At 46.8% G+C, this 26,833-nt stretch overlaps 1 long non-coding RNA gene across 1 annotated transcript in view; it reads left to right on the top strand.

Annotated features, from left to right (window-relative positions):
* Window positions 1–26,833, top strand: part of LOC140428836 (uncharacterized) — a 53,691-nt gene that overhangs the window by 18,021 nt on the left and 8,837 nt on the right. The window contains exon 2 of the long non-coding RNA XR_011948920.1: window positions 17,904–18,012. This is a non-coding gene — a long non-coding RNA (uncharacterized lncRNA). The remainder of the gene's footprint in view (window positions 1–17,903; window positions 18,013–26,833) is intronic.

Here is a 26,833-nt window from a genome sequence, read left to right as displayed (position 1 = left end):
AGGCTTCGTCTGTTCCCAGCCTTTTAGCCCTGACAAATGCCTCCTTTTTATTTTTGATGAGGCCTACAATATCTCTCGTTATCCAAGGTTCCCGAAAATTGCCGTATTTATCCTTCTTCCTCACCTGAATTCCTTTCAACTGATACTTGAAAGCCTCCCACATGTCAGATGTTGATTTGCCCTCAAACATCCGTCCCCAATCTAGGTTCTTCAGTTCCCGCCTAATATTGTTATAATTAGCCTTCCCCCAATTTAGCACATTCACCCTAGGACCACTCTTACCCTTGTCCACCAGCACTTTAAAACTTACTGAATTGTGGTCATTGTTCCCGAAATGCTCCCCTACTGAAACTTCTACCACCTGGCCGGGCTCATTCCCCAATCCCAGGTCCAGTACCGCCTCTTCCCTAGTTGGACTGTCTACATATTGTTTTAAGAAGCCCTCCTGGATGCTCCTTACAAACTCTGCCCCGTCTAAGCCCCTGGCACTAAGTGAGTCCCAGTCAATATTGGGGAAGTTGACGTCTCCCATCACCACAACCCTGTTGTTTTTACTCTTTTCCAAAATCTGTCTACCTATCTGCTCCTCTATCTTCCGCTGGCTGTTGGGAGGCCTGTAGTAAACCCCCAACATTGTGACTGCACCCTTCTTATTCCTGATCTCTACCCATATAGCCTCACTGCCCTCTGAGGTGTCCTCCCGTAGTACAGCTGTGATATCCTCCCTAACCAGTAGCGCAGCTCCGCCACCCCTTTTACATCCCCCTCTATCCCACCTGAAACATCTAAATCCTGGAACTTTAGCTGCCAATCCTGCCCTTCCCTCAACCAGGTCTCTGTAATGGCAACAACATCATAGTTCCAAGTACTAATCCAAGCTCGAAGTTCATCTGCCTTACCCGTAATACTTCTTGCATTAAAACATATGCACTTCAGGCCACCAGACCCGCTGTGTTCAGCAACTTCGCCCTGTCTGCTCTGCCTCAGAGCCACACTGTCCCTATTCCCTAGTTCTCCCTCAATGCTCTCACCTTCTGACCTATTGCTCTCGTGCCCACCCCCCTGCCATACTAGTTTAAATCCTCCCGTATGACACTAGCAAACCTCGCGGCCAGGATATTTATGCCTCTCCAGTTTAGATGCAACCCGTCCTTATATAGGTCACACCTGCCCCGGAAGAGCACCCAGTGGTCCAGATAACGGAAACCCTCCCTCCTACACCAGCTGTTTAGCCACGTGTTTAGCTGCTCTATCTTCCTATTTCTAGCCTCACTGGCACGTGGCACAGGGAGCAATCCAGAGATTACAACCCTAGAGGTGCTGTCCTTTAACTTTCTGCCTAGCTCCCTGAACTCCTGCTGCAGGACCTCATGCCGCTTCCTGCCTATGTCGTCAGTACCATATGTATAATGACCTCTGCCTGTTTGCCCTCCCCCTTCAGTTTTGGTCTCCTTACTTGAGAAAGGACGTACTGGCACTGGAGGGTGTGCAGAGGAGATTCACTAGGTTAATCCCAGAGCTGAAGGGGTTGGATTACGAGGAGAGGTTGAGTAGACTGGGACTGTACTCGTTGGAATTTAGAAGGATGAGGGGGGATCTTATAGAAACATATAAAATTATGAAGGGAATCGATAGGATAGATGCGGGCAGGTTGTTTCCACTGGCGGGTGAAAGCAGAACTAGGGGGCATAGCCTCAAAATAAGGGGAAGTAGATTTAGGACTGAGTTTAGGAGGAACTTCTTCACCCAAAGGGTTGTGAATCTATGGAATTCCTTGCCCAGTGAAGCAGTAGAGGCTCCTTCATTAAATGTTTTTAAGATAAAGATAGATAGTTTTTTGAAGAATAAAGGGATTAAGGGTTATGGTGTTCGGGCCGGAAAGTGGAGCTGAGTCCACAAAAGATCAGCCATGATCTCATTGAATGGTGGAGCAGGCTCGAGGGGCCAGATGGCCTACACCTGCTCCTAGTTCTTATGTTCTTATGTTCAGGATGCGCTCTACCGGTTCGGAGACATCCTGGACCCTGGCACCAGGGAGGCAACATACCATCCTGGAGTCTCTTTCACGTCCACAGAAGCGCCTATCTGTGCCCCTGATTATAGAATCCCCTATTACTATTGCTCTTTGACCCTCCCTTCTGAACATCAGAGCCAGCCGTGGTGCCACTGCTCTGGCTGCTGCTGTTTTCCCCTGATAGGCTATCCCCCCCGACAGTATCCAAAGGGGTATACCTGTTCAAGAGGGGGACAACCACAGGGGATTCCTGCACTGACTGCCTGCCCTTTCTGGTGGTCACCCATTTCTCTGCCTGCACCTTGGGTGTGACCACATTTATATAACTGCTATCTATGACGCTTTCCGCCACCTGCGTGCTCCTAAGTGCATCCAATTGCCGCTCCAATCGAACCATGCGGTCTGTGAGGAGCTCCAGTTGGGTGCATTTTCTGCAGATGAAGCCATCCGGGACGCTGGAAGCCTCCCGGACCTGCCACATCTCACAGTCAGAGCACTGCACCCCTCTAACTGACATTGCGTCAATTCATTAGTAAATTAAAGTTAAAAGTTAAAAGTTAAAATTTAAAATTTAAAATTTTAAAAAGTTACTGTTAACTATCTGTTTCCTAGCACTAGATTTCTACTATAAATGTGAAAGCTAAATATCGTACTCTCCGATCTCTGGCTTAGATACCCCTCTAAATTATAATTAAGTAATTATGTTTAATTTGTTATCAATGCTTAATTTTTTTAATTTAGTGTAGATTCCCAACCAGCCACTCAGGTCACAGCTTTTCTGTGATGTCTCTTCAGTTCCCCCACACACAGTGTGATCAGGGCCCCCTCCACACACACACACAATTTGAAAAGGTAATAAAAGTAAGAGTAAAAATGTGTAAAAATCACTTACTTACCTTCTGAGGGTCTCAGATGTCCTCAGGTTTTCTCCCTGACAGAGACTGCTCCTCCTCCTCCAAACGGCTCCCGAAACTAGGTCGCGATCTTTTTAAATCACCGCTCCGACTCGCAGCTCCCGCTCTTTTTAAATCTCCGCTCGGACTCGCAGCTCACGCGCTTTTTAAATCTCTGCTCCGACTCGCAGCTCCCCCTCTTTTTAAATCTCCGCTCCGACTCGCAGCTCCCGCGCTTTTCAAATCTCTGCTCTGACTCGCAGCTCCCGCGCTTTTTAAATCTCCGCTCCGACTCGCAGCTCCTGCGCTTTTTAAATCTCCGCTCAGACTCTCAGCTCACGCGCTTTTTAAATCTCTGCTTGATGTCTGTCGTGGGGAGGGTGTTAGAATCAATAATTAATTAGGTTAAAGCTGGACACTTAGGGTGTGATTCAGCAGCCAAACGTTAAAGTCAGCTTTTGGGTGTGTTTGGCAGGGTATTTCTCGACAGCTGCAGTGCAGAAATTCACCCCGCCATTCACTGGCACTTGGCCGTTTTTTTGGACCTCGGGGAGTTTCTCCCTGCCAATGCCATGCTTTAGTTGAGCTCGCCAGTGGGAACAGCTCCTCACAGTTCGGGTCGCCAATTTTATCGGTAGCCCCGATCTCTACACCCCCCACGTTTCAAGTACGTACCCCACTTTCTTAACCCACCCAACCTTCTCTCGGCCACTGGAGGCTTATGTGTTATGTGAGTTGGTTCAATGTTGACTGCAACTGGATGCAGTGAAACTAGAAACAGGCTTCCGACACAGGCGATGGTCCAACACTGTTTTATTGAACTTGCTGATTGCTGTACATAATCTGCTGGGGGTTGACATTCTATTAATCTAACTGGTAACCTCCTCCTACTGGCTTGACCAGACTTGCTCTCTACCTCATGGAGATGGTGCTCACTGGCTTGTGCCCTCTAACTATCTCAGTAGCTGTGTCCTGTGAGAGAGAGAGAGTCTTAATGCCCTGTGGGCTTCATCGTGGTGGTGTCCTGTCTGGTGATTGGTTGTTCTGTGTCGTGTGTGTTCATTGGTTATCCTGTGTGTCAATCACTGCCTGTCTGCATCTCATTATATACATGAGTGGATGTTATGACAGAGGCAACCCCCGGGTCTGACCCCTGGAAGAGACAACCTGGCACCGCCATCCTGGCACCCTGGCAGCGCCACCCAGGCATCCTGGCAGTGCCACTGGTGGCAATGCCAAGGTGCCCAGGTGCCAGGGGAGTGCCAGGGTACCACAGTGCCCTGTCCCTGACCACACAGGGGTCTCTAATAGCCTGTGGCACCCCCGAGGTGGCATTACACCTGGTCCTCATTTGGAAAACTAGAGCTAAATGGCGCCCAAGCGAGGTCTCATAGCCGTTGACTCCTGGGCACTGGGTGAATGCGGCCTTTGGATATTTAAATGAGCCTAATGACTTTACATTTTTAAGACAGAGGTAGATTTATTCTTGTTAGGCAGCGAGTTGGGACTGTAGAACCTGAAACAAACAGAGCAGCCGTGATCTTCTTAAATAGCAGAGAAGGCTCAAGGGGCCTAATAGCCTACATCTGTTCCTATTTTGTATGTTTGTAAAATCAACAGTTTTCAGTTGGCTCTGTGGCAGATTAATATGTTTACCACTACAATATTGCCTCACATATTGACCACCAAAATATAACTTTTTGGAAATTGTTTGTGTAAATTGTGACTCCCCTTGTGCCAATTCATCTTCTTAAATGAGGGCAGATGGCCGTTCCCAATCTATCCCCACAATGTCCCCCAATGAGTGCTCTGATCACAACCAGAGGAAACAGCTACCCTGTCAGCACTGATAGGAAAAGCACACCAATAAGAAGTGGATTCGCCTTTGTTGAAATCACTGCAGCTTTTCTAGAACTTTCCCAGGGCAATATTTCGATTCTTCATGTTCGGAGTCTCATTGAACGGATCCCCTACCATTTAAAATGGTGAACTGGACTTTTACTGGTAATCCCTCTCTTCTTGCATTATAATCGAGGTCGCATAGAAAATGCCTGGTCTCAGCAGATCGTTGCCAATGGTGAGCTTTGTCCCGTTCGCCAGGCAGCGGCTCCCCATTGTACCTGCACCTGCACTTCCTTGCCTTCTTGCTGCCCATGTGGTAACGGTGAATGCTCCCTCATCAGGGCAAAATTATGCGATATGCAACAAAAGACTATCTGGATAAACAGCCAGAGCTGGGCTCATCCCAAACCATTCAGAAGGCAGCAGCAGAGTTGCCCGAGCAAGGGTGACTGTCAGCTTGGTGAAGCCTTGTGTAACGATGCTCTGATCATGAGCCATAACTGAAAGGGATGGCCATCGTCACTCTGTAACCAGCCTGTGACCTGATTGGAATAAAGATGATATGGAACAATGGTGCAGGATGAATGAATCATTAATGAATTAAAGTTAACAGTGGGCCCCATCCACTATCCCTTTGTGCCCCCTGTTTCTGTAGAAGCAGCAATTACCAAGACAATAAATTCCTTCCATTCCATTACCCTTGGTCTCAATGTGTGTGGTTAACTCTATTGCACACTACGATTTTTTGGAATTATGTCCATCCTAAAGCAAATTTGCAGAGTTCAATCCCTATGCAATGTGGAATTCCATCAGTACCCGCGGCTAATCATTATTTGGAATCATTCGCTGCCACCGATAATTGACAGTTACTGTACCCTTGCACATTAAATCCATGTGTTGTATCTGGGCAACAAACTTAAATGGCTTGAGTGACATGTTCTCAGTTGAATCCATTTCAATGCTAGGTTTTAAATTCACCGTGAACTCAGTTGTCAGAAATCTGAGGTTTTAAAAGTTGCAGTACCACCCTCTCTAGAAAGATCATTTTGCAGACTTCTATTGAAGGTGTCAAGTCACTTTGAACAGGGCTACATGGAAATTTAAACCTGTTCGAACACTTTTTGAGCTGTTGTAGCAGGAACACCTGGAAAGCCGAGACGTTCAGCCATGTCATGAGCCAAGTTTTTCAACGGTTTCACCTCGATACGTTCGCTTAAGAAAATTATAGGATTCAAGTTAATTGCCGGTATCATTTTTACCATATTGGAATTGCCCCATCGATGCTCTCGTACTGAAGAAAAAGCACATTGGTGATTTATTGAGCAGGTTAAATCCGAGTGTTCTGAGTTCCTAATCTCAGCTGCAAGAATAGACTTTGTTTTAATGGGGAAGTAAATCGGAGCAACAGCTGGCCTTATGCAGCCCCTACCAGGAACCAAGGAGCTACTGTGATAGAAGCCTAATAATAATAATAATCATTTATTGTCACAAGTAAGCTTCAATGATGTTACTGTGAAGAGCTCCAAGTCGCCACATTCGGGCGCCTGTTCGGGGAAATTGAACCCGTGCTGCTGCCTTGTTCTGCATTACAAGGGGCAGCACGGTAGCCTTGTGGATAGCACAATTGCTTCACAGCTCCAGGGTCCCAGTTTTGATTCCGGCTTGGGTCACTGTCTGTGCGGAGTCTGTACATCCTCCCCGTGTGTGCGTGGGTTTCCTCCGGGTGCTCCGGTTTCCTCCCACAGTCCAAAGATGTGCAGGTTAGGTGGATTGGCCATGCTAAATTGCCCTTAGTGTCCAAAGTTGCCCTTAGTGTTGGGTGGGGTTACTGGGTTATGGGGATAGGGTGGCGGTGTTGACCTTGGGTAGGGTGCTCTTTCCAAGAGCCGGTGCAGACTCGATGGGCCAAATGGCCTCCTTCTGCACTGTAAATTCTATGATAATCTATGACAAGCCAGCTATTTAGCCCACTGTGCTAAACCAGCCACCCACTGGCACTGAACTGCCTGCTACCTTCTCAGCCACACTTGGCACGAGGCCCATGTAAGCCAGAAAAATGGCTGGTACTTATTGGCAAATAATTCTTTTTTTCAATAAATGACCAGTTTGTAACGAATCGCAAAGTATCTCAGTGCCAAACTGCAGTTATTGTAAAAATGATTCTGGATTTGTACAACTGTTGTTGATGTCCCTGACATATCAGAATTTCATTATTAGGCTAGGTTAAGAGTTATATTCTTCAGCCCGCCATACTTAATGTAAGCACATTCTTTTGGCGTTTTTTTATATTTATTCAAATATCCTTTTAATAGTCACTTTGTAAAAATCATTATGGAAAATAAACATAATTAAATTGAAGAGCTATTGGATTATTAATGGGGGATTTTCAGTTCCCGGGCACAGTGAAGAGGAAAAGTGTGGTTTTTCTCCAAGATTTATGAGAATTTCCTAAATCAGTGTAATGAAGGCGCTACATAAGAATTAAATCAGCTGCTTCAGGACCAGTGGGAAAGGACCAGTCCCATTCAAGTGAGATTACAGTGTGCTGAGCCATGCCCTTGAAAAGGGTTTTGGTTTTATTGGATATGGTTTTGAATTGTGTAATAATCCACAGGAGGCAGGGGTTCCATCACCACACCAGTATTTATTTGTACTAACTATATACACGAGCCGCTCCAAACAGTGCTGCCAGCATTCCAGTCAACTTAAGACTGCCTCACAAAGCCTACACAGGTGCTTATATGGGCCCCCTCAATGAGCTATCATTGAGGGAGCTCATACTCCAATTGGCCAACCAATAATGCCAATTGGAGGTCATTACAAATTGGAACAGCTAAGGGGATTCATTAAGAGTTATACACATAGATTACTGTAGCTGTTTTTTCTCATGTTTGTAATTGATAACAAGTTCTTGCTAAGTGTTTTATATATGTTAACTGCATTCTTATAATAAACTTTGTTTTGAAAAAAAAAGCCTGGGAAGTGAAGGCTCTTGTACTCATCCTAGCAAAATTCAACAAAAAGTTAAAGGTCAGGTGAGCTCCATAATACACTTTGGAGTTTCTAAGCCCTGGCCCATAACACTACTGGATGAATGAATAGATTGGACCCAAGTAAGTGTTCCGAACAGGGTTGGGTCACGTCTGTCATTCCTTTCTGTCCATTTAAAGGAAAACTAACCAGATGAGGTTTCCTTCCTCAGTCTTCCATCTGCCTTTTCTCACCTGAGCAAACAGCAATTTCAAAATGTTGGCAAGGATCATACAGCCATCTTGGGGTGGGTGGGTGCAATTGAGAGTTTGGGGTGCCTTTTTTAAGGGACATGCCGATCTCAAAGTAAAGATAAAGGCCCCCCTCTTCTACCCACAGAGATCGGACCCCCCTCCACAAACTCCATCCGAACATGGAGGCCCCCACATGAACATCGGGATCCCCAGTGAATATGGGGAATAACCCCAACCCTCACCCACGGAGAGGCAGCCGCACCCATGTGGTGGATTCAAGATGGAGTCTGTAGGCTTTGCCGGTTTGACCAAGGCATAGAGCTGTATTTGGGAAATGTTCACTCTACAGGCTGCGATGTTGGATTGACCAATTGCTCGCGCAAACAGTCCACGCCATCGTTCTCTTAAAGCGCCCCTGTTCAGCCACAAGGATGCTCGTGAGGAAACGCTAAAAACACTCTGAGGGCACATTTCCTCACCTTTTAAATCAAGAAATCTTGGCAAGAAATTATAGCAGAAGTGAAAAGCGGATTCCTGCCACCACCTTAGCACAAACGGGGCCGGTCTTCTAAATCACAGGTCCCTGACACAATAAACAGTATAACAATAACAATTAATTAGCCAACATAAACAATCAATCAACAACAGTCGATATGTCAGACATTCCGGAGACTGTCGTTCTCTGTGTGGTTGTTGACGAACCTCAGGCGGCTGTCTATTAGACCTCGCTGCAACGTCTGGTGTCTTTGACACCGGTTACGATAACCACTTGGTTCAAACCAAGCCAGCGTAGTGTTCGGAGGTTGACCTGGCATTTGATTCACAATTGAGGTGCTGTGTTCTCCAACGGTTTTGGTTAGTGTCAGTTTCTCTGGAAGGTACAGATGGCCTCTTGGCACATGTGGATTTGGACTCTCTTTCGGTTCTGCCTCTGGTGGATTGGTTCTTGTCGCCAAAAGTTAATCCGCATGCTTCCTCCATGCTGCATCATCTCGGGTTTTAACCTGTCCAGTCGGTGCTAAAGTGGTGGCAGGAGACCACTTTTCACTTGTGGTCTAATTTCGTTTTTTGATAAACAATTTTATTAATACATTTTGGCACAATAAACAACAATGATATAAAACAGTGTGCAAAAAACAATCGTTATAGTGCAAGAAACCTAGCTCCCCTCCCACAAGGACTAGCCTAACCACCCCCCTAACCTACGTTACCCTAACCCCCCCCCCCCCCCCCCCCCACTCCCCACCCCCCTTTCCCCCTGCTAACGATTAATTTCCCGCGAAGAAGTTGATAAATGGTTGCCACCTCCGGGCGAACCCATACAGTGACCCTCTCAAAGCGAACTTAATCTTCTCCAGACCAAGAAAGCTCGCCATATCTGATAGCCAGGCCTCCAACTTCGGAGGTTTTGAGTCCCTCCATGCCAGCAGAATTCGTCGCCGGGCTACCAGGGAAGCAAAGGCCAAAACGTTAGCCTCTCTTTCCCCCTGGACTCCCGGGTCCTTTGAAACCCCAAAAATAACCGCCTCTGGACTCATACCATCCCTGTTTTCAGTACCCGGGACATAACATCCGCGAACCCCTGCCAATACCCCCAGAGTTTTGGGCATGCCCAAAAAATGTGGACATGATTCGCCAGCCCTCCCAAACATCTGGCGCACCTGTCGTCCAATCCGAAAAGTTTACTCATCCGGGCCACTGTCATGTGGGCCCGGTGGACGACCTTAAATTGAATCAGGCTGAGCCTGGCGCCTGTTGCGGTCGCGTTTACCCTGCTCAATGCCTCCGCCCACAAGCCCTCTTCTATCTCACCTCCGAGCTCCTCCTCCCACTTAAGCTTCAGCTCCTCGGTCTGCGACTCCTCCGCTCCCATAAATTCTTTATATATATCCAAGACCCTCCCCTCCCCCACCCATCCACTGGACACTACCCTGTCCTGGATACCCCTGAGTGGCAGGCGTGGGAAGCACGGAATCTGTCTGCATAGAAAGTCCTGCACCTGCCGGTACCTGAACTTATTCCCTCTTGCCAGCCCAAATTTCTCCTCTAAAGCCCTCATGCTCGGGAAGCTCCCTTCCAAGAACAAATCCCCCATCCTCTCAATCCCCGCCCTCCGCTGAGCTCAGAACCAACCGTCCATATTCCCCGGGGCAAACCGGTGATTGTCGCAAATTGGGGACCAAACCGATGCTCCCATTCCCCCCACGTGCCTTCTCCATTGGCACCAGATCCGCAAAGTCGCTGCCACTACAGGGCTGGTGGAGTACCGTGCTGGCGGGAGCGGCTGGGGCTCCGTAACCAGGGCCGCCCAACTGGTCCCCCCACACGAAGCGGCCTCCATTCGCCCCCAAACCGACCCCACACCCACAATCCACTTCCTTATCATAGCTATATTGGCCGCCCAGTAGTAATTACTAAAGTTTGGCAGCGCCAGCCCCCCTTCCCCTCGGTTCCTCCTGTGGTCTAATTTCTTGCCAGAACCTCATGACTCTGAAGCAAACATAACGGTTTGCCTTGTTCCCCCGCCGTATGACCTGATTCTACTGCTTTTTCTCTACAATTTATTTTGTCTTGGAAGGGTTTAGCAAGTCAAATGCTGTGCATAGTTGTCATCTAACCACGAGCAATGCTTGAAAAACTTGGGTTGCTGAATGCACAACATTCCTATACATAGGCAGGAATTGACTCAAACATTTAGACAATGAATTATGTTCTCTGGTCACCTTTAACAAATGTTTCATCGGCTGTACAAAACATTCTGCCAGCCCGTTTGTGGCAGGGTGATGAGGAGTGGATCAGATGTGTTAAATTCCATTCTCTTCAAGTAGTGATGAATTCTTCAAATATGAACTGCGGTCCACTACCGCTCGTCGGTTGTACAGGGCAACTGAATCTGCTGAAGATTTCACCCAGTCACTTCATTGTTTTCTCCTAAGACATTGACTTCATGATAGCAACTCCAGGCCATTTCACAGGAGCATCGACTAGAATGAGAAACATGCGCCCTTCCAACCGTCCGGCGTAATCAACATACACATGTGGCCAGGTCTCTTCTGGCCATTCCCAAGGGTGTAATGAAGCTAATGGCAGCATGGTAGCACAGTTGGAAGCACAGTTGCTTCACAGCTCCAGGGTCCCAGATTCGATTCCTAGCTTGGGTCACTGTCTGTGCGGAGTCTGCACCTTCTCCCTGTGTCTGCGTGGGTTTCCTCTTGGGTGCTCCGGTTTCCTCCCACAAGTCCCGAAAGACGCGTTGTTAGGTAATTTGGATATTCTGAATTCTCCCTCTGTGTACCCGAACAGGCGCCGGAATGTGGCGACAAGGAGCTTTCACAGTAACTTCATTGCAGTGTTAATGTAAGCCTACTTGTGACACTAAAGATTCTTATTATTATTATAATGGCAGCAGATTCCATACTTTTGCACAGGATGAACATATTCCTGGCGACTTCTCAATCTCAGTATCTAGCCCCGGCCACCAAACATAGCTCCTGACTATCTCCTTCATCCTTACAATACCACAGTAGCCTTCGTGTAGTTGGTATAATGCACACTTTCTTATTAATGGTGGTATGATGGCTCTCATTCCCCAGAGGAAAGAACCAACCTTTATGGATAACTCAAGTTTTCAGGTGGGATATGGCGTTAACGCATGGTTTGCTCCTGAAGTCTTGCCTCGAAGCATCAGGTCCATCACCTCTGACAGTACTGGATCACTTCTGGGATGCTTCTTCACCTGTCTTGCAGTCACCGGAAGGTTTTTCTACTGCCTCGAAGTGGAAAATATTTCCACATGTGCTGCTTATCGATAAACTATTTGATCAGGGTAATTGGGAGAGTCCATCTGTGTTCTCATGAACGTTTGACTGATGATACTTGATTGTGTCTATGTGTGCTGACAAGAGCAATGCCCACCTCTGTTATCTCTCCTGGAGATAGCCAGGAGCTATGTTTGGTGGCCGGGGCAAGGTACACCCTTGGGAATGGCCAAATGTACATGTTGATTATGCCAAGAGTGATGGAATCCAAGTTTGAAGTCCAAATATCATTGTTAGTGGATGATGGGCCATCAATAAAGTGAATTTCCTCCCATACAGGAATTGGTAGAACCATTTTATTCCAAAAATGATTTCTAGAGCTTCCTTCTCTATTTGCGCATAATTGCTTTTGGCTTTATCTAGCGTCCTGGATCTGAAGGCTTCTCTTCATTCATGGGCATTATTTAGGAAACCACTACCCCAATCCCATAAGGTGATGCATCACAATCCAATCCAATTGGCTTGCATGAATGCTCTTTCACATTGATCCACCATGTCCACTTTTTATTTTGACAGACTAGATTGTGCAAGGGTTTCAGAATAGTCACCCGATTAGGAAAAAACCTTCCATAATAATTATTTTGAAATCACCACAAATACGTTCTGATCCGTCCTTTTTCGTCACGGGTACGATCGACATAGCACAATCACTCGCGTTAACGGGTTCAAGGACTTCTGTTCTGACCAGCCATTCTAATTCTGCCTCTACTTAGGCCTGACTGCGTACAGCAACGACCTAGCATTTAAGCATTTCTCCTGACTTTCTTCCTTGATCTTCAGCTTTACTGAGATATCCTTCACATTTCCCAGCTCAACGTTAAAGAAGACTGCATGTTTCTTCAAGATTTTGAGTCAGCCTGATGAAAAGATGAGTCGAGCCAGAGCTCGTCACCCACCCCACCCCCCTTTTTCCCAAAGGGAGAACCTGTGTATACACAATGTGCCACAAATTTTCAGCACCACCTTGCTTCCTTTCTTCCCAAAATAAGGCACGACCCGAGCTCAACCTGTTTCCCTTTGTGTTTTGCAACACTCCCAACTATAAATTTGTTGTTGCAGGGTACTCGTTACTCACGGCTACCAACTTTGTTTCAGTAAGAAGTCTCACAGCACCAGGCTAAATTCCAACAGATTTCTTTGAAATCACAAGCTTTCGGAGCACTGTTACTTCATCAGGTGAAGTGGAGGCAGTTCACAAACACAGCATGTCTCTCCTATGTATGCTGCGATTGTGAACCTGCCAGCACTTCACCTGATGAAGGAGCAGCGCTCCGAAAGCTTATGATTTCAAATAAACCTGTTGGACTTTAACCTGGTGTTGAGAGACTTCTCACTGTGCCCATCCCAGTCCAATGCTGGCATCTCCACATCATGACTTGGTTTCAGGAGGAGAACGTGGCGGGCCTCTCGCCAAGAGTATTTCCTTTGGATTTTTCGGTGATTGGTTGGGTACTCCAGTGGCAGCCAACATTGTTTGGCTCCCCTGTCACCACCAGCTTTTGTGTAAAATTCAATTATTTATTATTTCTTTGGATAACTCTCCTAGTTAAACAACTAGATATCCTGTGTACAAACATTCTTTTTGGGTGCTGACAAACATTGTTCTCCTACCTCATCGCCAGTTTTTATGTGAACGATTCATGATTGAGCCTGCAGCCTTGGAGGTGCAGCCAAAAGGTAGAACTTTATTTAGAAGGAGTTAACACTGTGATGTTAGACTGTCCCTTTGATCGCGCAAATGGCCGTCGGCATCATCTCTGATGATTTCATGCCCTTGTTCTCTTAAAGTGCTCCTGTTCAGCTCCAAGGCTGTTTGTGAAGAAACACTAAAATCACTATGTATACATAACACCCCCTGCCACCGGCAGATCATGGTTTCCCCCTCCCCACCAGCCCGATTTCACCCACCCCAGACTCCCGCGGGCAATGGGACAGCCCCCTCACAGTCTTCCTTGCCACACCCAATGCAGGCACAAGGCCCCCCTGCCATCCCCAATCATACATTGGACCCACCCCACACATTTGGGAACCCCTCCCAATGGAGCTACAGAGGGCCTGGCCCTGGCAGTGCCAGGTTGGCAGTGTCAATGTACCAGGGGACAGTGCCAAAGCATTGCTCTGCCATATCCCTCACCACCCAGGGACTATACTCACCTCCGCATGTGGTCACTGTGGTAATATGCATGTACACATCAATGCATATAGTTGTTTATCAATGTATATAGTTATCGGTATGACCGTCGACCAACAGGTAGTAATAGAGATCTACCATGTGGCTTTAGATACTCGCCAGTTGGTAGTAAGTCATACAAGAGAATAGTGGCACTTAGGGTAGTTCCAGGAGAATTCATTGAATTTATTTAGTAGCCGTCGTCTGTATTATAGTTCATTAGTTATCTTTCCACGTGTTTGTTAATAATTCATCTTCCTAGTTAAACAACTAGATATTCTGTGTACATCATCACCCCGGTTCACAACACAGAACACAACAATCACTACAACTGGTTTTCATTTTTGAAAACCAGGCGTGATTCCCACCAGTGTGAAGTCACGCTGGCAGGGGCTGGGGATGGTGGGTTGGGAGGTTGGGGGGTGGGGGGCACCATCTAACATTGTCGGAAGCAATGGCGTTAAGCCATATCATAATATTTAAATGTATACAAATTAATGGAAATCTGGGGGTAAACCTGATTATGTTGGCGGCACGGGGAGGGAAAGATCTCAAACTGAGATCTTGCCACCACAAATCCCGTTGTTGCCCTCTGATGATATTTAACAGTGTGGTAAACCACTGTTACTGTATTATATATATTGTGGTAAACCACTGTTACTGTATTGTATATATTGTTTGTTGTCTCTGCTGGCTCCGCCTGTGGCTCCTCCCCTCAGGCTCTGTATAAAGGTGGTCGACCTCTGGCCCTGCCCCAGTTAGGGATCAGTTACCAGCAGTACTCGTTTAGCTTATTAAAGCCACAGTTTTGTTCCACAACTCGTCTTTGTTGTAATTGATGGCGCATCAATTTAATACGCTAAACGAGAACCTGCTAGTAACTGATCCCGAACTGGGGCAGGGCCAGAGGTCGGCCACCTTGCACGATTCTGGGTGACATACTCCTGTCTCGCTGAAGGCGGGGCGGTGGGGAGTGGGGGGAGGTGGGGGTTGATGGATGAGTGAGGGGGGAGGGGCAGTGCATAGCTTGAGGACTACTAATCGCTATTAAACCATATCAGACCTAATTAAAGCAACACTCTCGGTTCCTGCCCCTGTCACAGGACTTAGGCCCGGAATGGAACATCCCAGCCATGCAGCCACATGCAGAGCTGAAGCGCAATTGTTGACCAAGCTATCGAACTCGGGGATCTATTACAACAATGGTGAGTGGATAGGTGTTGAGTTCACAATACGACTGCATGATCAAGAACTTTGTATAAAGTGTCAGTTCACTGAATGAACCGAGAGAAAAGCAGTTCAGCTTGGCTGCCAAATTTGATAGTTAGTTCTTCGCAGATATGGCACCACACTTTCCCAAGAAATATTATCCTTGGATCCTGATTTCAGCAAGAAAACAGATGAAAAAAATGTGCAATCGCTAAACACTTGGGAGTGTCCAGCTAATTGTTCATTCAGGAATTTAATAAAAACAGAAAGCAGTTCAAAGACATGCTGTTCTCAGTGGGATTTTTGGCAGGGAACGGGTAACATACTGTATCGACTGGGTGTGGAAATCATGCCATTGGGTAGCACTTTACACTTGGATCTTGACTTTGCCTTTAATGTGTCTTGCAAGGAGAGTAGATGAGAGATGGCTTGATGGATTGCAATTTAATACACTAAGAGCGAATAACTCCGTGGGACTTGAAGTGTTAAACTTCGGCCCAAATGGTCTTAAATATGTAATGTTTCTGCTCTTTCTCTGTTCCAATTCATAGAAATGGGGTTGGGTGAGTTGCACGATGAGGTGTGGGGTGAGAGAATGTAGCTCCTGATTGGGATCAGTTCTCGGTTGCAAGTGAAAAAATATGTCATTTATATTAGTTGAAGACTCCAAGGCATTTTAAGCTCATTCTTGGCATTTTGTTCACTCCAGTTTTCCTTACTTCCTCCTCTTTTTCTCTCAAAGGCGTGAACTCCTCACCGATAGAAGGAGAGAAAGTGTTTTTCCAGCACCTCGTTCAAATGGCCATTTTCATTTGTGAGGCTTGGGGGTCCTAATTTTCGGGCCTGAAATGGGACCAGAGGGAGGCAGGACGGCAGAGAAAAGACTGTCGAGAGGACTTGCACTGTATTTATTGGACCTGTCATTCTCCGAAGCTACACAGTGTCGATTCCCTTAGTTCCTATTTCTTTTATTTTGTCTTCGTCATTTTTTAAATGAAAATCGCTTATTGTCACAAGTAGGCTTCAAATGAAGTTACTGTAAAAAGCCCCTAGTCACCACATTCCGCCGCCGCCTGTTCGGGGAGGCTGGTACGAGAAGGCTGGTACGTTGGTCCATGAATCGTTACTGGAGACGCATCTTCTCAATTCGAGCAGAGGAAGGAAGGAACTCAAAGTGTCAAAATAGTATACTGTGATATAAAGTTCGATATTTGGGTAGAAGAACCCAGACTTTATGGCACCTAAGCGATTGGAGGGATTTGTTTCTGTATTAACTCTCACGAGACCCATGGGGACAGCCCGACTGATTCCCCCATGGGGCTCATGGGATACGCGCTCACCCGCTAATGGGCGGAGGTCCATCAAGTGGGGCTTGTAGAAATCACCTCATAAAAGCTGGCCCAGTTTGGGACCGGCATGATCGGTAGTCCCGGTTGGGACATTTGTGCTGTATGCCTTTTCTTTTGGCTTGAAATAAATTGCCATTCGAAATCGCTTTCTTGGGTCTCCTGTGCTTTTATGGTTTTAGAAGCTTCTAGACCCTGAAAGAAGAAGCTGTCTCTTCCCCTCTCTTCCTCTCCCTCTCGAAGGCTGGCTGGCTGCTATTTCTGTGAACCTACAGTGAAAACCATTACAAGCTGAAAGAAAAGATAACTAGTAAACCTGTAAACCTAGATTGAAGAAGAAACTAACTGGAACCACCGGAAACAAAGACTCGTCCTTTTACTTTCATCATTTTACACCCCCTTTTTCCCCTTTGTGTGTGTGTGTGTAGAGAGAGAGTGGGGTGAGTTAAAGGGGAGGGAGTGGGGTTGGGTTAGAGATTAGATAATAGTTAACCAGTTGTATTTGTTGCCTATTTAATTATAGTTACTGTTAATAATTTTAAAACGTAATTGTGTTAAAATTTTCAGTGCTGGTGACTAGTTATTGGGCAGGTAGTTTAAAATAAAAGTTAATTTTAACCTTATTGGGACGTCAGGTCAAATGGGGCTGGAATTGACCGCTCACTGGCCCAGGATGTCGTAACACCCCTGACAAGATGCCCGGACTAGCGGACCCAGAAATGGGCGCAAAACATGCTTCCTACCACGATCGGCCCCAGAACACGATTTCACACTCGTTACCAATTAATGAGCAGCCAACATGAAACAGGTGCGGGGAAAGGCTCAGCGCTGGATCGAAGTTGCAGCTAAAACATAACAGCTGCTTGACCAATTAGCCCATCCACCATAAACATTGATGGGCCACTTAGCATTGCTTTTAATTGGTGGGGGTGAGGTGGGAGCATGCTGGGAGTGGGGGCGTGGTAAGAGGGTGGCAAGAGCATGCTGTGATGTTGCTGGTGGAGGGTAGAGTAATGGCTGGACCTTTGTACTTCTAGGAGGAGAAGTCATAATGGGCTGAGCACTCAGCAGTGGTAGAGTGGACAACCTGCTCAGACTGAGCACATTTGTGATGGAAGTTCTTGAGCTCGGGTCCGAGCGTGGATGGAGGGTTTTGGAGAGGCAGGCGGCTCGGAGGAAGCTAAGAGTCCAGCGGACAGAAGCAGGACAGGCAGAGACAATGTAGGGTCGTCTCATCTGTCATGACGACTTCTAAACAAGAGTCCCCAGTTATTCAGCAATCACAAAGCCACCATGATGTTGTTGATAGCTGTCTCACCCACGCATGTAGAATGAACATTGACTGAGCGATGAGTAATAATATTGACCGATTGTCTTCCTCCCTCAGATGTGTCATCCTCCAGAGCCAACCGGGACCTCCAGGACCCTCCATTGACAACTGAGAAGGCACCGCTGACAGATCCACTGCGTCACACTGTCTCTCGCAACCAGCACAGGTACAGGCATGCCCGATGGTAGTGCATTATGGGGTGGGCACAGCACACTTGCAACATGGGCTGGTGCAAGCTGAGAATGGCCAGGGCACCAGCTGTGGAAGTATTGTTGGAGACCTGGGCGAGACTGAGTCTGAGGCAGATGATGAGCTTCTGGAGTTGTCTATCAGGCGGTATATGCTGGATGTCTCGTGGAATGTTTGGTAAGATCTGACAGCGATCCCTGGGAGTCTGCATGCCATGGTATCTGCCATGGGGTGTCCATGCAGGTCATGAGCACTGCGTTGATGTTGAGCACAGAGCACACAGAGAGGGAATATTGACTCTAATGCAGGGGTAGCTCCAGGAACATCCAGTCGTCATGGCGTTGTGCTCCGACCTGCACGCCCACTCCCCTACAGTGACCTCCGGAGGACGCTGCCAGTGTGAGAGATGAATGAGACACCTAGACTCTCTGCTAGGTGCCATTCATCAATGGTGAATAGTGGATGATCTACCTGTTGTCTCTGTGGCCTCCTCTCATGGTGATCGAGGGCGGCAGCTCCTCCATCCCATGCCATGTGGTCTTCTGAGGTCGCAACATCTGAGGAGTGTCCAGTCATGTCGTTGGCTGCACCTTTCCAGGCAGAGCCTGCTCAGGCCCTACCGGCCAGCGTATGAATGCGAAGGTCTGACATGACAACAGAGTCAGCAATCTGCCTCCAACGCCACTGCCATTGAGGGGGTGGGAGGAACACCAAGATGTAACCCTCGAAAGTGCAAGTGTAAGGCACCTTGAGCAGACAATGGGGCTTTCACAGGTGACATTTGTTCATATCGCCTGTATTGTTTTTGTGGAACTGTGACAACTATTAAATGTTTTGTTCCTTGTTTGCATCTCTGCGAAAAACATAAATCAGGATTTTGTTTCAATACCCTGAGCACCTTCATGTTTTCCATAGGTGCAGGCATCATCAGTGCTTTAAAATAGATTATGGGGTGACATTATGGTCATGGCATTCTATTTTCCTAAATGTGTGCAAAGGGGGTTGTGCCCTTGCATTGAGATGAAAGGCAAGCCTCAGCAGTCTAGCTGAAGGAGCATTGAATCAAGGCCTCCCTGAACTTTCATCATGTCTGGATCCTCATCCTCATCCTGTGCATGCCCGTGCTCCTCATCAGACCCTTGTGCAGTCTTCCTCTGCCTCGGTACCCACAGGCTTGAGTGTGTGTCCCCCTTGCTAGTGCCAGGCTGTGCAGAGCACAGCAAATCATGCTGATAACACTCATTCTGGAGGGTAATGCAGGCTCCTCTCAGGCAGTGGAACCTCTTCTTCAGTGACCCGATTCTCCTCTCAACCACCGCCCTTGTGGGAGCATGGGATCTATTGTACCTCTCTTCTGCCTCTGTCCTAGAGTGCCGGAATGGCATAATGAGCCATCATTTAAACAGATATCTTTTGGCATTCAGCAGCCAGCCAAGCAACAGAACTGGAGGCACAAACAGCCTTGGCACCTGGGAGGCATGCATCATGGAAGCTGCTTGGGTACCATGCACAGACTTGAAGAATCCGGGTCCTGTGGTTGCATACTTTCGACACATTGGGGGGTCAGTTAGCTCTGTTGGCTGGATGGGTAATTCGTGATGCAGAGCGACGGCAACAGCGTGGGTTCTATTCCCGTACCGGCTAATGTTATTCATGCCCCGCCTTCTCAACCTCAGGTTAAATCACCACCAGCCAGCTCTCAAAAGAGAGAGCAGCCTATTGTCCTCTGGGTCTGTGGTGATATTTACATTTACACACCTTTATGGAATGGCGACCTTCAGCAGAGGCACCCAGCTGACCTGCAGGATCCTCGAGTGATTCGCAACAGGTTTGTTTCGAATCACTAGATTTCGGAGCACAGCTCCTTCACCTGAAAGCTAGTGATTCGAAACAAACCTGTTGCACTTTAACCTGGTGTTGTAAGACTTCTTTAAAAAAAAATTACACAGACAACATAAAATTCCAGTCGCTGGCCCTTTTAATTGCTTTAACTAAGTGATGAATTGCCAGCAGGCGCGTTTTTGACTCCTATTCCAGCGTACCACCGAAATATCCCACAAGTGCGCAATGACATCGGATGTGTGACCAACATCATCATTTTAATTCCAGTTCGGCAGCGCGTCCAAACGTAACGCATAAAATTGTGGCCTGGAATTTTCTCTCCACTGATGTGTTGCCTGATACAGAGGAGCCACAGATCCTTCCTTTGGGGCTGGGTCATTTCTTTACTCATTCGTGGGATGTGGACATCACTGGCAAGGCCAACAATTATTACCCATCCCTAACTGTCCTTTAAACGGTCATGGTGAGCCATCTTTTTGAGCTGTCACAATGTTATTAGGTGGAGTGCTCCAGGATTCTGGCCAAGCAGCGGCGAGGGAAAGATGAAATATTTCCAAGTCAGGAATATCTGGTTCTGGCCATGTAGCTGTTTATAGTTTCGCTGCTGAAGAAACCTTTGGCTATTTTGAATAGTTAAGGGTCTTTAAAGATTGTTTTTGCTGGAGAAGGGGAGAAATCAAATAACAAGTGTTTTGAAGCAAGAAAATTACAAAAACCAGATGTTTAATTGTTCTTGCCATTTTATACATTAGCCTTCAATACTTCAGAAAAGACTTGCATTTATATCGTGCTTCACTATCTATGCCTCTCTAAACATTTGAGATCACTTCACATGCACTGAAATACTTTGAAGTGGACGAACAGTTACAAAAGTAAACACAGAAGTCATTTTACGCAAGGCAATAGACCCATTGAAAACACTGAAATTACTGAGCTATTTTTGGTGATACTGGCTGAGAACAAAGTGTATGTCGGGCCATCGGAAAAGTTCCATTCTCTTCCTTAAATAGCGCCATAGAGCCATCAACATCCTCCCGAATCAGAACAGGAGGATAAGACCACTGTTTACCTTATCCAAAGGATGCTGGATCCTCAACATTGCACCGAAAGCCAGCCTCGATGATGCTTTTGAATCCATGGAAGGACTTGAACTCACAGCCTTCTGACTAAACAGACAAGACTGTGAGCAGCTGAGCAGCACATGCAACCAAATCAGAGACTCTTAGAATGGTTATGGTGCCGAAGGAGTCCATTTGACCCATTGTGTCCATGCTGGCTCTCTGGGAAAACAACTCAGCTAGTCCCACTCCCCTCCTTTTAACCTGGAACCCTGAAAGTCTTATCCAACATCCAGACGATGTGGACAGAATATGCTGTGCAAAATATATTTGCTCAGAGCGCTGGGAAATTCACCGCGATCTAACGCCCATCCGGGTAGATCGGGGGCCTCAGCGGGGAACGTGTGGCCAAGACCGTACTTAGGCCCATTTTCTACACTGAGGAGCTCGGCTTACTGGAACTCCTCAGTGTTGTGAGAGATCGGGACGCCAATTATAAATGGCGCCCCGATCTCTCGAGCCCCCGAACCCCACACCCACGCAGAGAACCCCCGGCCCGATCACCGTCACGCAAAAAATGCTAACTTGGCACCCTGGCAGTGCTCTTGCCTGCTAGCAGTGCCACCTGGGCACCTTGGCAGTGGCAGACTAGCACCCAGGTGGCACTGCCATGGTGCCAGACTGCCAGGGAGGCAGTTCCAGGGTGCGCAGGTGACACCAGTAGGGTACCGCCCTTCCTAGAGGACATGCACCTGGGGGCCTCCAATCCCCTGGGAGACCCCCACGAGTGCCATTCCATCCGGCCCCAGGGTGTGGAGACCAGAACTGAACGGTGCTTGCCTGAGGTCTCCAAGGTGAGGCACATTGCTTTTCGGGCGTAACGCGACCATTAGATCTCGCCTTGAGACGTATCAGTTCTTCCAATGAGTTATTTTAAGGTAACGGTGATCGTTTCAGACGACAGCTGTTCTTTTCGGACATTAATTGTACATGTTGCAACCACTGAGTTGTCATCAAGAATGAAAAAGAATCATTTATTACAGCTCACATCATACCTGCTTGCCTTGATTTCTCTTGCAGTTGTTATTCCTGTTGTATGGCAGATAGCCAGCAGAGGGACCTATTTAAGATATAATCATATTGTGACAGAACAGTAACATACACACACAAATATGTCCTGCAAAAAAACCATCAGGGCACACCTACAAATTGCAAAAGGTACCTGTTGTTATCAAATTCCTTACATTAGTTTGGAAGTTAGGCTACACTGTTTCTAATTATCTAGAATCTATGGGTGGAATTCTCCTACTTTGAGATCATGACAGGTGTGGGAATATGGAGTGTTTCCCGCTGCGGAGGCTGGCAGACCATAATCTTAGAATAAGAGGTAGCAAATTTAAAACAGATTTGAGGAGGAACTACTTCTCCCAAAGGGTTGTGAATCTGCGGAATTCGCGACCACTGGGTGCGGATGCTGGGACAGTGAGTAAATTTAAGGAGGAGTGAGTCAGATTTTTAATTGGTAATGGGTTGAAGGGTTACGGAGAATGGGCAGGACGGTGTAGTTGAGGCCAGGATGGGATCTGCCATGATCAGATTGAGGGTCATGATGTGGAGATGCCGGTGATGTCCCGAAGCATGGTATATTGGCGAGACCACGCAGACGCTGCGACAACGGATGAACGGACATCACGCGACAATCGCCAGGCAGGAACGTTTTCTCCCAGTCGGGGAACACTTCAGCAGTCAAGTGCATTTAGCCTCTGATCTCCGGGTAAGCGTTCTCCAAGGCGGCCTTCAGGATGCGCGACAACGCAGAATCGCTGAGCAGAAACTTATAGCCAAGTTCCGCACACATAAGTACGGCCTCAACCGGGACCTTGGATTCATGTCGCATTACATTCATCCCCCACCATCTGGCCTGCGAAATCCTACCAACTGTCCTGGCTTGACACAATTCACACCTCTTTAACCTGTGATTATCCCTCTCTCAGGATCTGTAAAGACTTAATTACCTGCAAAGGCCCACATTCCAAGCATTGTCTGGCATCTTTGACTTTGTCTATATATATGTTTCTGGAACCTACCTCTTCATTCACCTGAGGAAGGAGCAGTGCTCCGAAAGCTAGTGATTCGAAACCAACCTGTTGGACTTTAACCTGGTGTTGTAAGACTTCTTACTGTGCACATTGAGGGTGTTGTGCACATTGGGAGGCTAAATTGCCTATTCCTGCTCCTAGGTCATGTGTTCTAGGGAGGAGATGCTCTGGCTGATTTCAAAATCCAGCTCTTGGCCTGTAACATTATAGGTAGCAGCTGAGGAACATATCAGCCATGATGGAATGGCAGAGCAGACTCGATGGGCCGAATGGCCTAATTCTGCTCCTATATCTTATGAACTTATGAAGATCTCCCGGCCCCGACCTGATTAATTATGCACGCAAGTGTTTTATGCTGTATTCTGTGATGGGGCAGGCCTGGATGTTGTGCAGTCTACCGTCATGTCCAGTTGCCATATTGAAGAGGCGCCCAACATCACTGACCCACGATTGAAGAAAGAATGGGGACCTTCTGAAAATGAAGGTAGATCTCCGGGAGCATTCTTAGACCAGGAGATGGTCCTCCTGAAAACATAGATGTATCTCCTGGAACATTCTGAGGCTGGAAGATGGACCCCTCCAAGGCACCTAATCTAAAAGATCAACCTACAGATAATAACCTTTATTAGTGTCACAAGTAGGCTTACATTAACACTGTAATAAAGTTATTGTGAAAATCCCCGCGTTGCCACACTACGGCGCCTGTTCGGGTACACTGAGGGAGAATTCAGAATGTTCAATTCACCTAACAAGCACATCTTTCAGGACTTGTGGGAGGAAACCAGAGCACCCAGAGGAAACCCACCCAGACACAGGGAGAACGTGAAGACTCCGCACAGGCAGTGACCCAAGCCGGGAATCGAACCTGGGTCCCTGGCTCTGTGAAGCAACAGTGCTAACTGTTGTGCTACCGTACCGCCCAGGTGCTCCCCGACCCACAGTTGTGGTGTACCAGGATCCTGGGTTGTGGGCCGGCCTTCATCCTGAAGTCTGGAGACAGCCCCAGACATTGTTCAGATGAGTCCTGATATCTACACGTTACACTGTATGAACATGTTTCACGATGGGGTATTTTTCTCACGGCACCATGATGAAAATCTGGTGGTGGGCGGGATGGTGTTGGGCCTTCATCTGAATCTCATTAATGGGATGTTAATGAAGTTCACACCAGTGATGTTGGTAGTTTTTCCGGCCCACCTAACCCTAACCCTAATGTACATTGACACCGGTGTGAAACCAATTTCCGACCCTCCCGCCATATTCTCCCACTGTGCCCGCCACCGAACACTCTGGCGGGAGCTTGGGAGAATTCCACCCAATGTCTTTAACTTAAGCTGATAGACAAGATCATGGCAAACGTGTGGCTCGGGTTTTTCTCTTCCTTCTTTGCAACATTAAGAATGTTTAAAATGCAACAAATTAAGATCTAGGGCGGGATTCTCTGTCGACCGACGCTGAAATCGGGAAATGTGATTGGGCGGAGAATCGGTTTTGATGCCGAAAATGCTTGGCCTTTGATGTCTTGCAAAGGAATCCACCAATCACCATGACTTGTCAAAACCAGAATCTTTATTGAATCACACATGGTAAGATAGCGATTTGTTACAGAGCAAGTTATTATGGAACATCTTTGTCCCCCTCTGGAACTACACCTAGCACGAGTGTTCATTGTACATCTTACAACTATCTCCTACAACTATCTCATGATGGCCAGATGAGTCCTCACTTATATTGGAGTCCCTGGTCACATGACCACTGTCTTGAGACACACGGAGTGTCTGCACCGCAACCTACTGGTTGGAAGTCGCATAGCATCCATCTATGATATTGCTTACAGGCAAATCACCACATGCCCCTTCCTCAGAAAACATTAAGATTTGTTTACAACCAACATTGATCTTTTAACTTGATACAATCATGATATTACCTAACAATGTGAATATGTTTACCTAGGGTGTCCATAAACTGGATATGCCTGGCTAGTGTCCGTTTCTTTCGCAGTGCCTCCCTCACGGAATCACCTCTGGGATCATTTGAGCTGTTGCCAGCCTCTTCAAAGACTGGTTTGCGTTCCGGCCTCTTGCTCCTTTTCCTCTTTGCTCTGTGCCTTTTGAAGGCCTGTGTCCATAATTGCCAGGCTTGCTTCACCAGTCTCTTTCTTTTGCGCTTCCTGGCAATTTTGTGTGTCCAAGCCACCTAACTTACACATCTTTGGGTTGTGGGGGTGAAACCCACGCAGACACGGGTAGAACGTGCAAACTCCACACGGACAGTGACCCAGGGCCGGGATTCGAACCCGCGTCCTCAGCGTCATAGGCTGCAATGCTAACCACTGTGCCATGTGCCGCCCTGTACCCAATTATTATTTTTTATTTTTTTCCAATTAAGGGGCAATTTCACTTCCTGGCATGACGCTGTTTGCTCCTTCTCTTTATTTCCGTTTCTGGTTTGCTTTTGGGATGAGCTAGCTCTCCCAGACTTCTCCTCTTCTCTTTATTTTGAGAATGTGATGTTGTAGTTTCTTGTGTTTCTTGCTTTTGTGTTGAAGCTTGGCACCCTCTTGTATGGTGCTGTTTTTTACCCTGTGCTCAGAGGTCTGCCAAGCCCTAAAGTTCATCACCTGATGAAGGAGCTATGCTCCAATAGCTAGTGATTCCAAATAAATCTGTTGGACTTTAACCTGGTGTTGTAAGACTTCTTACTGTGCTCACCCCAGTCCAACGCCGGCATTTCCACATCATTTCAAAAAGTAAGCAAAGAGAAAATAGGCCAAATGGCTTCCTTTTCTTGTTTAATAATTCTGCGTTTTCCTCACATTTCGATGGGAAGGTGAAGGCATAGTGGTATTTTTACTGGACTAGTCATTCAGAGGCCCAGGACAAGGATCTGGATTTGAATCCCCCCACGACAGATGGCGGCATTTGAATTTGGTAAAAATATTGAATTAAAAGACTGGAGAAGGAAATAGGCCATCCTTACCTGGTCTGGCTTATATGTGACTCAACAGCAATGAGGTTGACTCTTAAATGCTCTCTGATGCCACCCAGGGATGAACAGTTAATGCTGGCCCAGCTAGTGGCTCCCAAAATCCATGAACGAGTAAAAAAAAAAGTACACAAAATTGCAGTTGCCCTTGCCTCATTATGTACTGCATTATAAGCACTTAATCAAATTGAAAAGAGCACACTCATGTATTGGTACTCCCAAGTAATGCTCCATTGCTTATTGGTATCCTCAATTTTTTCAAAGTCTTTTTAAAGAGGTTGTACGGAACCCAAACAGTTCTGTGCAATCTGAAACAGTGTTCCATTCATTGCTGAAATGAACAGCTTACCTGCAATATTCCTATAATTGGAAAAAAAATGTAATTCATGAAATATTCAATGAATCACCGATTTAACATACAAAATTGGAAAAAAAAAGTGTAACAAAGGTGCACTGTATATTTTAAACAACATAAAATATATGGTCAAATCCTTTCATAGCCTCACCCCTCCCACTCTCTGTAATCTCCTCCATCCCCTTAACCTTTTGAGGTATCTAAACATTTCTAATTCTGGCCTCTTGAGCATCCCCAATTCTTAATCGCTTCACCATTGGTGGCCATGATGCAGCACAGATACACGAGAGCATCTACGGCCTTCTGCAAAATAATTGACACAGTTTTCTACACTGCATTCATTCACGAAGCTGCTGCAGTATTTCGCCTGTGTATTCGATACATTTCCTATTTGGAGTTGCCAACTGCCTATCAAAAACTTAATCAAAGCTTTAAATGCCTGGCGCTCAAGTCTCAATC

Source organism: Scyliorhinus torazame, chromosome 8 (assembly GCF_047496885.1).
Source record: "Scyliorhinus torazame isolate Kashiwa2021f chromosome 8, sScyTor2.1, whole genome shotgun sequence".
Classification (NCBI taxonomy): Eukaryota; Metazoa; Chordata; class Chondrichthyes; order Carcharhiniformes; family Scyliorhinidae; genus Scyliorhinus; species Scyliorhinus torazame.
The sequence above is the reverse complement of the archived record's forward strand: the minus strand, read 5'-3'. Positions and strand labels throughout refer to the sequence as shown.